Below are 14,108 nucleotides of genomic sequence, written 5' to 3'. Positions count from 1 at the left end.
CCGCAAATTCTCACCTCCTGAAATCAATTACACTATTACTGATAAGGAACTTCTAGCTATCAAGTCCGCCTTTAAGGCTTGGCGGCATTATCTTCTGGGGGCCCGACACACCGTTACTGTGATTACAGATCACCGAAACCTGCAATATTTGAAAACCGCAAAAGCTCAATCCTCTAGGCAACTCCGTTGGGCACTATTCTTTGCCGAGTTTGACTTCATAATTACCTATCGACCTGGTACAAAAAACGGTAAAGCTGATGCCCTTTCTCGGATGGGAGTGGAAGAACATTTGATCAATCCTAAACCTGTACCTATCATTCCCGAACAAAGAATTCTAGGTGTAATCGCCACACAATCCATAGAGGAAGTTAAGGATAAAGCCAGGCTACTGGTAACTCCAGCAGACATACAGAATTGGCATCTGCAGGGAAAGGACTTTACGGTGAAGGACAACCTATTATATTTCCAAGAACGGTTATACCTGCCCAGCACAGATTTACAGAAAAAGGTAATCTCTTGTTATCACGATTCTTTAATGGAAGGACATCCCGGTATGACCAAGACCTCGGAAAAGATCAAGCGCTACTTCTGGTGGCCGTCTTGGAAAAAAGATATCAGAGACTTTATAATGTCCTGTGGAGTATGCGCCCAAAACAAGAGTCAAAAGGAAAAACCAGCCGGCCTCTTACGCCCTATTGACATCCCACCTCGCCCTTGGCATACGCTTTCTATGGACTTCATCACCGATCTACCTCCATGCTCCGGATACAATACGATCCTAGTAATCGTGGACCTATTCTCCAAGATGGCGCATTTCATTCCACTCAAAGGCTTACCAACAGCAGCAACTCTTCCCCGAGAATTTCTCGAAAACATCGTCCGACTGCACGGTTTTCCTTCAGTTCTCATTTCGGATTGAGGTAGTCAATTTATTTCTCATTTTTGGCGAAGTTGCTGTCGGTCGGCTCAAATTGATGTGAGACTTTTGACCAGCCACGACCCTCAAACCGACGGACAAACCGAGAGGACCAATCAAACTCTGGAACAGTATTTGCGCTGCATGCTACAACAAACTGAAAAAACTTGGAAAGATATCCTTTGGATAGCCGAATATGCCTACAATAACTCTGTCTGGGAAGACCCCGTTTTTTCTTTTATACGGTAGTCACCCTCGAACCTCGGAGTTGGATCCACTCCAAGATCTTGGAACACCAGCAGTAGACCACCTGCATTCTACAATCACTCAAGCCTTTAAGGAAGCCGTTTCTCACCTACAAAGGGCTAAAGAACAATACAAGAAAGGAGCAGACCAACATCGGAAGGAAGCCCCCCAATATCAAGTAGGAGATCAAGTCTGGTTATCCACCAAATATCTACCTCTAAAAGGACCACGCACATTCAACCCAAGATACCTTGGTCCCTATTCCATCACTACCATAGTAAATCCAGTAGCGGTCAAGTTGGACTTGCCCCCTCACATGAAGATACATCCGGTCTTCCACGTCTCTCTATTAAAACCTGTGCAACCTCAAACCCGACTAACTAAATCTCCAAAACCTATTCTAGTTGATGGAGAACTCGAGTTTGAAGTCAAAAGCATCCTGGATTCCAAGATCTCCAAATCTAAACTATTTTACCTGATTGACTGGAAAGGCTACGGTCCCCAAGAAAAATCCTGGGAACCTGCAGAATATGTCCACGCCCCTCGTCTAATCAAAAAATTTCATCGAACATTTCCTAACAAGCCCAAACCCACGGAGAAGCCCGGTTTGGGAGGGGCCTTGAGGGGGGGTGCTGTCATGATCTCTGCTTCCAAAAGATCAGGACTTGCCCGACTCCCTTGGAAGCAGACCCATAACCCCTGTTCCGAGTGCCAGCCAGTCCCAATTGGGACCTTTTGGACCCTGTCCTGGCGCCAGTGGCACCAGGCTCATAAAGATGCCCAGTCCCAGCGCTGGAAGCGCCGGGCTCATAATGCTTGGGTGGATTTACCTGCAGCAGACCATGCTGCTTACTTACCTGCCAGTTGAGCCCCTGATCCTCTTCTGTTTGGGACTACTTTTCCTGTTGGGTGGGGCAGGAGCCACTCCCTAGGTTCAGAACACTGGAACTCTTCTGGAAAGCAGGAACTCTTTTCTCACCTAGGCGAGGCTGTGGAAGGAGACACCTAAGCACTACAGGAGACTATTTAAACCACACCCGATGGATGAATCTTGCTTTGCGTTATTCTGCATTCTCTGCAGCAGAACGCTCATCGTGTCTTCTGCTTCTGATCCTGGGCCTAAGGGAACAAAGGCTTACCAGCCTGGAATCCAGTCTTCAGCAGCACCTGTAAAGACAAAGAAAAAACAGGTTAGCACTACGGTCTTCAGTGGCAGCGCATCTCTTACCTGGTCCATCGGCTGTCACCAACGCCTCGCGCTGCATTCCGGCATCTGAAAGACAACTGTCTTTTAAAGGCACCACCCAGGTTTGCCTTTAAAAGACAGAACAATCTACGAGACAATCTTGTACATACATATCCCAAAGAAAATAAAAAACCAACATACAAAGAACATTGTGGGACCTTCCAGCTGTTACAGGACACTTTAGATGCGGCAACTGTTCAGTCTGCTCTCTAACCAAAAACATGAAGAGTATTCAACTGAAGGGAAAACCCTGGGTGTTCAAAACTTTCACAAACTGTTGTTCACAATGGGTTATTTATGCTATCCAATGCCCGTGCCAATTATTGTATATTGGCAAAACGAAAAGACAAATTAAAACCAGGATTGGAGAACACAGATGTAACGTCAGAAATCAAACACCCAATAAACCTCTAGTGGCTCACGACATGAAGTTAAAACATAAACCAAGTGAAATGTTCTGGTTTATAATCCAAACATCTCAAGCATCTAAGAGAGGGGGAAACAGAGACCTGGCCCTCCGCAAGAGGGAACAAAAGTGGATTTTCGACTTAGACACTGTCAAGAACGGTCTGAACTCTGCAGTCGAATGGGGCATCTTTTTCTAACTGCTAGATCTCCCTGACTAATCCAGCTGATGCATATAACATCTTAAATATGCCCACTGGATTGCATTATTGAATTCATCAGTGACTGCATCATGAATCTAAGCCCTTCAGCACGGGGCGTTAAAAACGACGTACATTAAATAACTCTGAGAAATATGCCAGGTTTAAAATACATCTCACTGCGGCAGAAGTTCCCGTTATTGCGAAATCAGATGGCACCAATTTAAATGTTTTAAAATCACACACTGATAATATATATCTGAATAATCCAGCAATGAATAATCTGGTGGTTACATCATCCACCGACTATGAAGTGTAGTATTACTTCAACATGCATTCATGCCCGCGCACACCATTTCAAGATGGCGGCCCCAAGATGCATTCAAAATACGGCGCTTCCAACGCTTCTCCATTACACAAGGCTCGGCGACGCTCCAGACCACGTTGCACAATGGTGCATCATCACGCATACACATGATCACATGACCGTATAAACACGGCAGGGAACAACCCGCAGCTTTTTCGAATTATTCGACCCCGAAGGTGTACTCGAACGGAGACCTGAAAGACGCCCACGCATGAAAATTGAAAACGAGAGCAACTAACAGGTAAACAAATGCTGCAGCATTATGGCCGCCTGTATTGCCAATATAGAATTTAGTCAGCAAATACAGAGCAACAAACATAGTTGGCTAGATAAACATGCATAAAAATGGTAACTCTCTTCCATTGGGGACCAATATAATTACAAGCCCACCTGTTTTGCTTTGTTTTCAGGCAGATGGGTTCACAAAGTTGAAGTCGATGCACGTGGGCCCTCAGAATCTCCTTTAAAAACAAGAAACAGCATAAAAAAAGCTGTGAAGAAGCCTTGGCAAGGAGGTATGTCAACTAACATATCTCTGCAAGAGAAACTTGTTCTGAAAAAACAAAACAAAAAGTTTTCAAAAATATATCGGACAACTTTGTTTTTTCCTTCTCCACTCTGTCTATGCTACAATAGGTCCAGAGCCTCAAATTGAAAAATGCAAAAACGCCTCTGTCACCCGAATTTTTTAGAAACAGATTTGAAGTTACTAAGTGGATAAATTATTCAAATTCACAAATCACGGAACAGGAAGCTACTGCCTGGAAGAAAAAACCATTAAATACTTTAGTCCAACCAACTTAAGATCAAAAGGTCAGTGAAACTGCTCACACAGGGCAGCCCGATCACATATAAACCTTGCCTAGATAGTGTTTCAAAATCACTCTGTTTTTAAATTTTGCACAACCCGAGACAATTCACTAAAAAAAGACTCCAATTTCTTTCCTTTCTTTAGAGTCTCCTTTTCAATTTCAACCAAACGGAGACGGGAGCATTGAACGTACTGTCAATTTTCTAAAACAACGCACTGTCCTGAAGATGGCTTTAAACAATAACAGTGGAACACCAGGGAAGGTGTTCACAAAATTCTGTTTAGCCGAAACATATGTAGACATCCCTAAGACACTTTAAACAACGTTGTCTTTTTACACAAAACAGTTGCGTAATTTCTGTTTGAACACCGATAGTTTGCTCCTTTGCTAAAATAGATATTGGTAACAACATCTTATGTCTATGCATAATTGTGTTTGTCACTTACTAACCTCAGCCACAATTGGCACCATTGTGTCATCACTCTGGATTTGTTTTTTCTAATAGTTTTTTCTAATTGTCTTTCTAAAACATGTACTGCAAAACACTTTTTATATATTTGAAAGGTGGTAATGTCTTGTGGAAAGCATATACCACACTATGTATTGAATTTAATTGCTGATTAAAATGTGTTTTTAACATCTGTATTTTTCTGGCACGACAAATCTTCTTGTCAACACATATGTATTGTGGGTAAATGAAATAGATAACTTACCCCAATTGATCTATTTTCTATCTGACTAGCTTATAAGGTGGACTAAGAGAGAGGTAATTGAGCATTGTCCTCACTGTTTACACATTCTGACAAAGGTATTCCATGAGGAAAACATGTGTTCACCACCTAAGAAGATCCTTCTATGAAAGAAACACTTGTGTTCACATCTTGAGAAAAGTATTCTATGGAAAAGACTTGTTACATCCTCTTAAATAATATTTTAGACTTCTTGAGAAGAACTTTTCATAAGAGAAACAGTTGCTTTGGTTTTGAACAAGTGTTGATTTGATTTGATGTTTATTCTTATGAAGCGCTACTAACCCATAGGCCTCAGAGCGCTACACAAAACCAAAAACTCACAAACACCATAAATGGAATAAATAAACAGAATACATACATTCGAACAGCCCAAAAAGAGAACATCAGGGGGGATATTTAGATGAAGAGGCATTAGGGAAAATTTAAGTAACACACTGCAAATCTTAAAGAAGAAAATTGAGGTACCCATTAGAACAAGGCACATCAAGTTACTACTACAAATGGGAAACAAAATCAGACAATAAGCTCAAGATTCGTAGAGCCCATAGGCAGATATTTACAAAGTTTCAAATACATGGGCAGGGTGCCAGCTGCACATCCCATCAAGATACAGTCACTATTCCCTTGGGACCACCAATTGGCCAAGTCAATTCTGCACAAGAGTTTCAGATCAGAGGAACGCACTACGCCTGGTCCCGTTCTTGCACATAGCCAGGCAAGGACTTTATTACGGAGTACATCTCTGGGTTCATTCTTAGCTGGTCTGGGGACATTGGAAATAACAAAGTTCTGATTATCCAACACAAAGGCCTTGATGTCTTCATTCTCCAGAGGTGGCATTTTAGATTTCCTAAGACGCACAGTTCAACTTATTCTTACTAAATACTCTCCCTCTAGACCATTACAATCCTCTGGCAGCAAGTCTTTGTGTGTAAAGCGTTTTGCTAAACAGAGGGTAGGTGGTTGATCACTTTCCTCAGATGGCTCCCTCCTATGGAACAGCTGCCCCCTTTCTGTGTGCCTTGAGCAGGACTTTCTTAAATTCCGGCCGCTCCTCATGACTTTTCTCTTTACCTATTCCTTCCATTCTTCTCTTCTCTGCTAATCCCACAGTTGCTGTGATTGGTGTCTGGGGTCCATGTGCATCCCAGGACCCCTGACCTCCACACCCAATCGACCAAGCTTCTGTCTGCCCTCAGCACTTGCCTTGGCACACCCACCACCCTAGAGGTTTACACTTACTCCCAACATGGCCCATGGCCGTGTAGCACTTCAACAACCAATGCACTTCATCTGTGGCTCACCCATGAGCCCAGACTCCCCAGAATATATGCCCTCTGCCCTCTTGCCTGCTGCACTTGGATATTCTGAATACTCACAGGGCATAGTAGGTATGTCCCTCGTTCTTTTCCCCTCGTTGGCTCTCATTAAATATTGTGTTTTGTAATGTATTTCACTCCCTTGTTCCCTCCTCTCGCCCTCTGGGTGCTTTAAAACTGTATTTTACTTGCTGTATAAGCGACTAACAAGCAAATAATAAATAAAAAAATTAATACATTTCTGAGCCCTCACATGATCCACTTCAGGGAGGCTAATGCCTTCTTGCTAGAGCATTCCCAAACATACAGCAAGCATATTGTCAATAAATCTTTTCCTGATCATTATGTTCCTTAGATAAGGATTAGAATTAGTTTAAATCACTTTCTTTTCAAAGGTCTCTACATATGAATTTGCTAGATTTGGTGCCACTGTTGCCCCCATTGCAGTGCCTTTGATTTGTTTATACATGTTTCCCATAAATTGGAAATAATTCTCAGTCAGGGCCATTTCAGTACACCACAGAACGAACAAATTAGTTACTGAGTCATCATCCCTACATGCCCATAAGCATTGTTCCACCACTTCGAAGGTCGCTTTTTGAGGTATTTTGGTATAAAGTGACATATCAATAAGTTAATCATGGGATCACATTGTTTATCTTCCAATTCTCTGATGATGTCCATCGTATCCTTGATGTAGGATTTAATTTCTTTGACAAAGGGTCTTAGGTAGTGATCTGTGAATTTTGAGAGGGGTTCTAACACCAAATGTATTGCCTGATACTATTGGGTGTCCAGGTGGATTATCCAGGGACTTGTGGATTTTTGGTAAAATGTCAAATGTTGGTACTTTAGGTTTTTTCTTTACCAAGAATCCTGCCTCCTTTTTACAAATACAATTCCTTGCTAGAGCTTTCGTAACCTTAGTATCAGTCAAGCTCAAAAGCCTCTACGTAGGTCATCTGTGAGTTTCATGCAAATTATTTTATCCTCCAATAGTCTTGTACACTAGTTGATGTAATTTATTTTATTCGCAATAACAATTGCTCCACCCCCTTGTCAGATTTTTCTATAATGATGTTGTTTCCATGTTTATTGAGCACATGCCTTTCTTCACGTGATAAATTATGGAATCTTTTTTGATGCTTTTTCCCCAATGTTTCGATATTGCTCTATCACTTTCCTGCCAAAATTATACATTTTTGGGAAAAGTTGTGTGAAGGAGGCATGAAACTACAGGGTTCAAGTAAGCCAGTACAGTATATGTATAGCAGGTTGAGTAGTAAAGGAAATACTTAATGTGTTCTCCCTTCTTGCAGGGTCTAAAACTTAAAAAAGGATACTTTGAAGAATACCCCAAACACCTTTTGATGATCGTGTTGTCAATAAAAAGACCAACAGCTCTGATTAACCCCTGGTTAATACGTTGGAGTTTAATTGGAGTTTATTTTTTGGCTCATGATCCATTCTTGAAATGCCAACGCCTTACTCTTTACACAAAGTCTAAACATGCTCCTCTTTATTTTTCACAGGGGAGTGACTTCAAACTAACTAAAACATCAGAATACAAAAGAAGGGGTGGACAAGTACAGTTACGGTAATTAAAACTGACACCTTAAAATATTCTTTTACATATAACAATGACACTCAGAGCAAAGAGATGTTCATATGTCTGCAATTAAATTGTCATTCGCAGATTTTACAGGAATTTGTTGTTTTTAATGCAAAAGTGGCGTGCCGATAAAAAAGAAGACAGCGAGTGATGAATGCTTTCTCTAAAAAAATCCTCACAATATCTGTTTTTGCACATAATTTGTACTGATGAAACTTCAAGAATAGGACATGTGAGGAGCTGGTTCATGTTGAGTGGGAAAGTGATATATATAATGTAATATCATGGTAATATGAATTGATTTAAACAATAAATTGTGCAGCACCATCTATCAACTCAAATCAAATAAGAGACTCAATAGTCAGGTAGAGAATGCCCAATGCCAGAGGTTTTATTCAAACCCAGTTTGCAAACCGAATAATCGGACAGCACACAATTAGCCTGCCACCCGATCTAACCCAATCCGCCTCCAACTTGCCTTCCTCTTATATCCCCTCATGGTGTGGCTGACATCATGTATGGTTAAATTTGCACCCCTTCCATCATCACAATAGCCACAATTGTTCTTTTACTGTAGTCCGACTGCGGTTTCCATCTGTTATGTTATGTTATGTTATTTAATTTGTAAAGCGCACAGGATTTAAGGGCGCTCAAACAAAAAGAGACAAAAACATTCACTGACATGACAGAGAGGGAAATGGCATCTGGGTCTTTCTTCCCACGTGTTCGTTTCCTTCCGGGTCTGTTGCTCTGGTGTGATGAAATCTGGTGTCCACCTCCTCAGACGATGGGCATAGGTCCACTTCCCAGTTACGTACCTCTGCCCATGAATAATGACCCATTTTTCTGTCCGGTACAAACTAGCTAGATCCAAGATAGAGGCCCAAGTGGCCTTCACCCAGTAACCCTGAGAGCTCCCAAACCGCTGTCACAGTAGTCCTACAGCACATGCTTGAGCTCCGGTGCTCACGACACTGGGACAAATATTACCAAATATATAAGGCAACACCAGTGTACACCCAAAATTAAATGTGTCTATTACAAAGATTCCTATACCTGTAGAAACCACTTCAGTGCAGGGGAGGTAAATTAACCCTGACACAAGGTTACACAACAATAGTAATTAAATGATGTCCACAAAATAGAACCCCCGGCCCCCTGCAAACCTTAATGCTGAAAAAAACAGCCAATTTATTTTACATTTTCAAATGAACAAATAAATGTCATTAGAGAACAATTTTTCTGAAAAATATTCTTTTTGAGAACTGATAATATGATCTTCAAAGAGAACTCAAATGTTAGTTGAAGTTTCTTTTAATGCAGAAATAGATGCTTGATGTGTTTCAGGGTGACCCCCTTCTTCATGAGCAATACTGTGAACGCAATATAACACATTACAATGAATGATAAATGCAAATGAATTACCTAAAATCAAAATAAGTTCCATTAAGATATTTGAGAGGAAGTAATTTATTAAGTTGACACCATGATAATTCATCATTTAACAAAAAATGCTAATACAATTGAAGCAAAAGTAACATACCTAGATAAACTTCACCTGTCAAATAGGGGATGCCCTATAATACACTAATGAAGAAATATAAATACCAGAACCCAATTACAAACGGTACAAGAATAATACTCTTAATCTGGTATCATAACGAGGTAAACTTACCTGTTAAGTCTCCTGTAGCAAGGTATTTTGAAGAGAAGCATATCTCAGATGAGCTTCATGATACTAGCAATGGTACATACTTCTAGTGGAGCTGGTAATAAAGCCCACACGTCTTCTACAACGAGAGGTATTTTGGATTAGCCTATAGGATACAGTACCTCCTAAGGGGATTAATGATGAATTTAGTCTACACTGTTTTGTTTAAATATCAGTCTTTGATAATAAAATGTGAGAAATATGTAATATTTTCTATGTCTGGTTATCTGCATTACTTTATTGATAACAGCTGAGATCTGTTATACATTGGTGTTTATGTTGTGTCTTTGAATATTGTGTTCTGCATTTCGAATATTGTCCCTATTACGGTCATTGTCAATTTGCTGAATTCCATATACTCCAGCTCATAGTGCCATGTTTTACAACCATTCTGGCTGTGAGGAAGTTTATTTAAAAGCCCTCTAACATTGTACATTACAGTCCATGTTTAGATATCTACAATTGAGTTGATGTATATATGTAATTTAAACAATTATTATATTTTGTTCACAGTATTGGTCCTGAAGAAGGGAGTCACCTCAAAACACATTGAGCATCTATTTTTGCACTAAAAGAGGCTTCAACTAACACTTTCATTGTGTTTGAAGATTAATTCAATCAGTCTCAAAAATATTTTTTTCAGAAAAATTGCTCTCTAATGACATTGAATTATTAATTTGAAAAGTTGAAAAAAGTTGGCTTTTTTTAGCATTACCTTGTGCATGTCAAGGAGTTCCCCCCTTCTCACGTGGGTCCGTTGTTTGCCGGTGTCTTCGATCGCTGCCTTCTTGCGAACGGACCTGGTCTTGAACAGTGCTGCTCGAGTCTCGTCTGGTTCCAGGTTGCGTTTAGTTCCGGGAACGCGGAGACCAGGAATCCGGGAGTCTGGGAAATGCTAGTAAGGCTCGGAATGAGGAAGGGGGAAAGGGTCAGGAGTGGGTAATAGCACTGGGACAAAGGAAACAATACCGTAAGCTATGAACACACGTCTGAGGGCTACTTTGCAATAGTCTTGAGATGCGCAGAGCCGCGGAAGGCGTGGTCTACAAATAGATCACGCCACGCTCAGCGCATGGAGTGAGCAAGGGCTTCAGCTCTGGACGGCCATGTTGGAAGTAGTACAGAATGTAAGCCCCATTGAGACAAGGACCAGGAAGTCCAAAAGGGGCGTGATCTGAAGTTCATGACAGCATGCCTCCTCCGAAGGCCTTTTCCTCCAGGTTTGCCCGGATGTATTAGGTGAAATCTTCTGAGCAACAGAGGAGCCTTGATATTTGAAACAGGTTCCCAGGTCCTTTTGCTAGGAGGATATCCTTTCCACTCCACTAGGTATTGAAGATGGCCCCGCTTATACCTGGAGTCACAAATCCGGGACACCTCATATTCCAGTTGGTTGTCAACCAGTAGAGGAGGAGGTCTACTGGATTTTCGAGAGGATTGGATGTAGGGCTTCAATAGGGATGTGTGAAAAACTGGATGAATTATTTTCCAGGAGTCAGGTAGCTTCGATATGAAACAGGATTGATAATCTCCTTGATGGGGAATGGACCATAGTAGCAGGGAGCCAGCTTGTTTGGTCGCAGGTGTCGGGGGAGTAGTTTTGATGATAACCACACTCGGTCACCGACCGTATAGGAAGGACCTGGTCTTCTCTTGGAATCCGCATACCTCTTGGTCTGTAATCTGGCTTTCTCTAAGTGTTCTTTAGCCTCCCGGTGAATGTTGATAAGAGTTTGGATCCAGGAGTCAACAGTAGGTACTGGTGTAGCGTAAGGAAGAACCGAGGGTAAAACCGATGGATGGAACCCCTGACTACAATAAAAAGGGCTGGTCTGTAGCGCTGAGTGTTCGGAGTTGTTGTAAGCGAATTCCGCAACGGGTATCAGGAGAGACCAGTCATCCTGGACCTTGGTGGCAAAACATCGGAGATATTGTTCCAGGGTCTGATTTGCACGTTCTGTGGCTCTGTTGGTTTGGGGATGATATCCTGAAGAGAGGGCACGTTGGATTCCTTAAATCCGACAGAGGTGTTTCCAGAATTGTGAAATGTATTGGGGACCCCGATCAGATATGATCTTGGAAGTCAGCCCATGTAGTCGGAATATGTGTTCCAGAAATATTCCAGCTAGCTCTGAAGAGGATGGTAGTTTCATCAGTGGCATAAAATGGGCCATATGGGTGAACAAATCTATGGTGACCATGATGGTAGTATATCCTCGGGAAGGTGGTAACTCCACTATGAAGTCTGTAGCAATGATTTCCCATGGTTTAGTGGGTAGAGTGGGCTGCAGAAGAAGACCCGCCGGTCTTTTGTTATCATGTTTATTTTGGGCACAGATCACACAAGCCTGGATGTATTGCTGTACGTCAGACTTCATTTTAGGCCACCAGAACTGTCTCTGTATAAAACGGAGGGTGTTGGTGATACCTCAATGCCTGGAATGGAGTGTGTCATGACAAAGGTTTATTATTTTCTGCTGTAACTTTCGTGTAGGAATGAGCAGTGCATTGTCCTTGAATAAGTAGCCTTCCTTGGCTCTTAATTTCCACTGGTTTCTTCTCGAAATGTCCTTCCATATTTCCGAGGATTGGGTTTGCGATCGGACTTCTTCCAGGAGGTTAACTGCTTGGGCTACGAAGATCGTGGGAGAAAACATTTTAGGATATGCCTTATCTTCAGCAGTCAGGACGTCGAGACAAGGCGTCAGCGATCAGGTTCTGTGATACTGGGCAAAAAAGTAGGCCCAACGTGCCTGATGACTGTTCCTGCACTCCAGTGACTGTAGAATCTGAAGGTTTTGATGATCAGTACGGACTTGGACAGGATATCTAGCTCCCAGAAGCAGGTGCCGCCATTCCGTGAAGGCTTGGCGAATGGCTAACAGTTCCTTTTCCAGGACGGAGTAGTGTGCTTCACTCGGAGTAAAGGTTCTTGAAAGATAAACAACGGGGTGTTCCAAGTTGTCCTCCATTTTCTGCTTCAACACCGCTCCTATATCGTAATTAGAGGCATCCGTTTCCACTGAAAAGGGTCGACTTGTATCGGGTTGAGCCAAAATAGGAGCTTGTGTAAACTCGGTCTTCAAACGCTGGAATGCAGTTTCTTGTAATGTTGACCAGACAAAAGGGGTATCCTTCTTTAGCAGAGCCACTATAGGTTGTACAATCTCGGAAAAGGTGGCTATGAACTTTCGGTAGAAATTGGCTATTCCTAGGAAGGATTGGACTTGTTTCACGGACATGGGAGTAGGCCATGCGAGAATGGCTTTTACTTTTGAGGGATCCATGCCTATCCCCTCTGGACTAAGGATAAATCCCAGATTAAACAAACATTTTTCAGGCTTGACTAAGCGGTGATGTTCCCTCAATCTTTGTAGAACTGCCTTTACATGTCCTTCATGCTTCAGAGGATCCTTGGAAAAAATCAATATGTCGTCCAGATAGACAATGACGAAGAGAAACAACATGTCAGAGAACACCCTATCAATAAAACGTTGGAATACTGCTGGGGCGTTGGCTAGTCCAAAGGGCATGACCAGGTTCTCGTAATGGCCAAAGGGTGTTCTAAAGGCGGTCTTCCACTCGTCTCCTTCCCGGATACGAATCAAATGGTAGGCACCCCTGAGATCCAATTTGGTGAATATTACTGCACGTCTCACGGCTTCCAGGATATCCGATATCAAGGGTAGTGGGTATCGGTTCTTAAGAGTGCATTGATTTAGGCCACGATAATCGAGGCAAGGTCTGAGTTCCTGGGTATCTTTCTTAGGAACAAAGAACAACGATGCGCCTCCTGGTGATTTTGAAGGTCTTATGGTACCGTTTTCAAGGTTTGTATCCAGATATTCTTTGAGGGCCTTTTTCCCGGGTTCGGAAAGGATAAACATCCTACCGAAAGGGATCACTGCCGAGGATTCTGTTTCAATTGCGCAGTCTTCGGGTCTGTGTGAAGGTAAGGCCTAGACTATGGCAGTTGAAAATACATCGGCGAATCCTTGGTAGGCCTCCGGAACCTGTATTATATTGGAAACCATGAGTGGAGTTTCTTGTTCCTTAGGTGGTTCCTCAGGGGGTATTAAAGGAGGTTCCAGGGATAGACAATGAGACATACAAAACTTCGAGCCTAGGAATAGTGATCCTACTGTCCAGTTTATATACGGATTGTGTTTTTGTAACCAGGGCATACCCAATACCATGGGGTAGTGGGCGGACTTAATGATATCGAATCTGATTAGCTCTTGATGGTGGTTTATTGAGAGCTGGATTTCCTTGGTCTGTAGGCTTATGTGCCCTGAACTGAGGGGTCTTCCATCGATGGCTTCCACAGGCTGCATGGTGCTTCGTGCCTCATATGGGATTTGATGACTGACAACCCATTCCTGATCAATGAAGATTCCCATAGCTCCGCAGTCAACCAAGGCCAGAATGGGACAGATCTTACTCTTCGAGGGTGAAAGAAATGCCTGGAGAATGACCAATCTGTTTTGTCCAGGAGAGTTCAAGTATGGAATTGATGTGGAGC

General features: G+C 42.3%; 1 long non-coding RNA gene across 5 annotated transcripts in view; it reads left to right on the top strand.

The window, feature by feature from the left end:
• Positions 1–14,108, top strand: part of LOC138526483 (uncharacterized) — a 612,646-nt gene that overhangs the window by 418,638 nt on the left and 179,900 nt on the right. For all 5 annotated transcript variants that reach the window (XR_011283579.1, XR_011283577.1, XR_011283576.1 and 2 more), the window contains one exon: positions 7,796–7,860. This is a non-coding gene — a long non-coding RNA (uncharacterized lncRNA). The remainder of the gene's footprint in view (positions 1–7,795; positions 7,861–14,108) is intronic.

This window comes from Ambystoma mexicanum, chromosome 7p (assembly GCF_040938575.1).
Source record: "Ambystoma mexicanum isolate Mex_15411 chromosome 7p, UKY_AmexF1_1, whole genome shotgun sequence".
Lineage (NCBI taxonomy): Eukaryota > Metazoa > Chordata > Amphibia > Caudata > Ambystomatidae > Ambystoma > Ambystoma mexicanum.
Note: the sequence above shows the minus strand (reverse complement) of the source record. Positions and strands in the feature narration are given on the sequence as shown.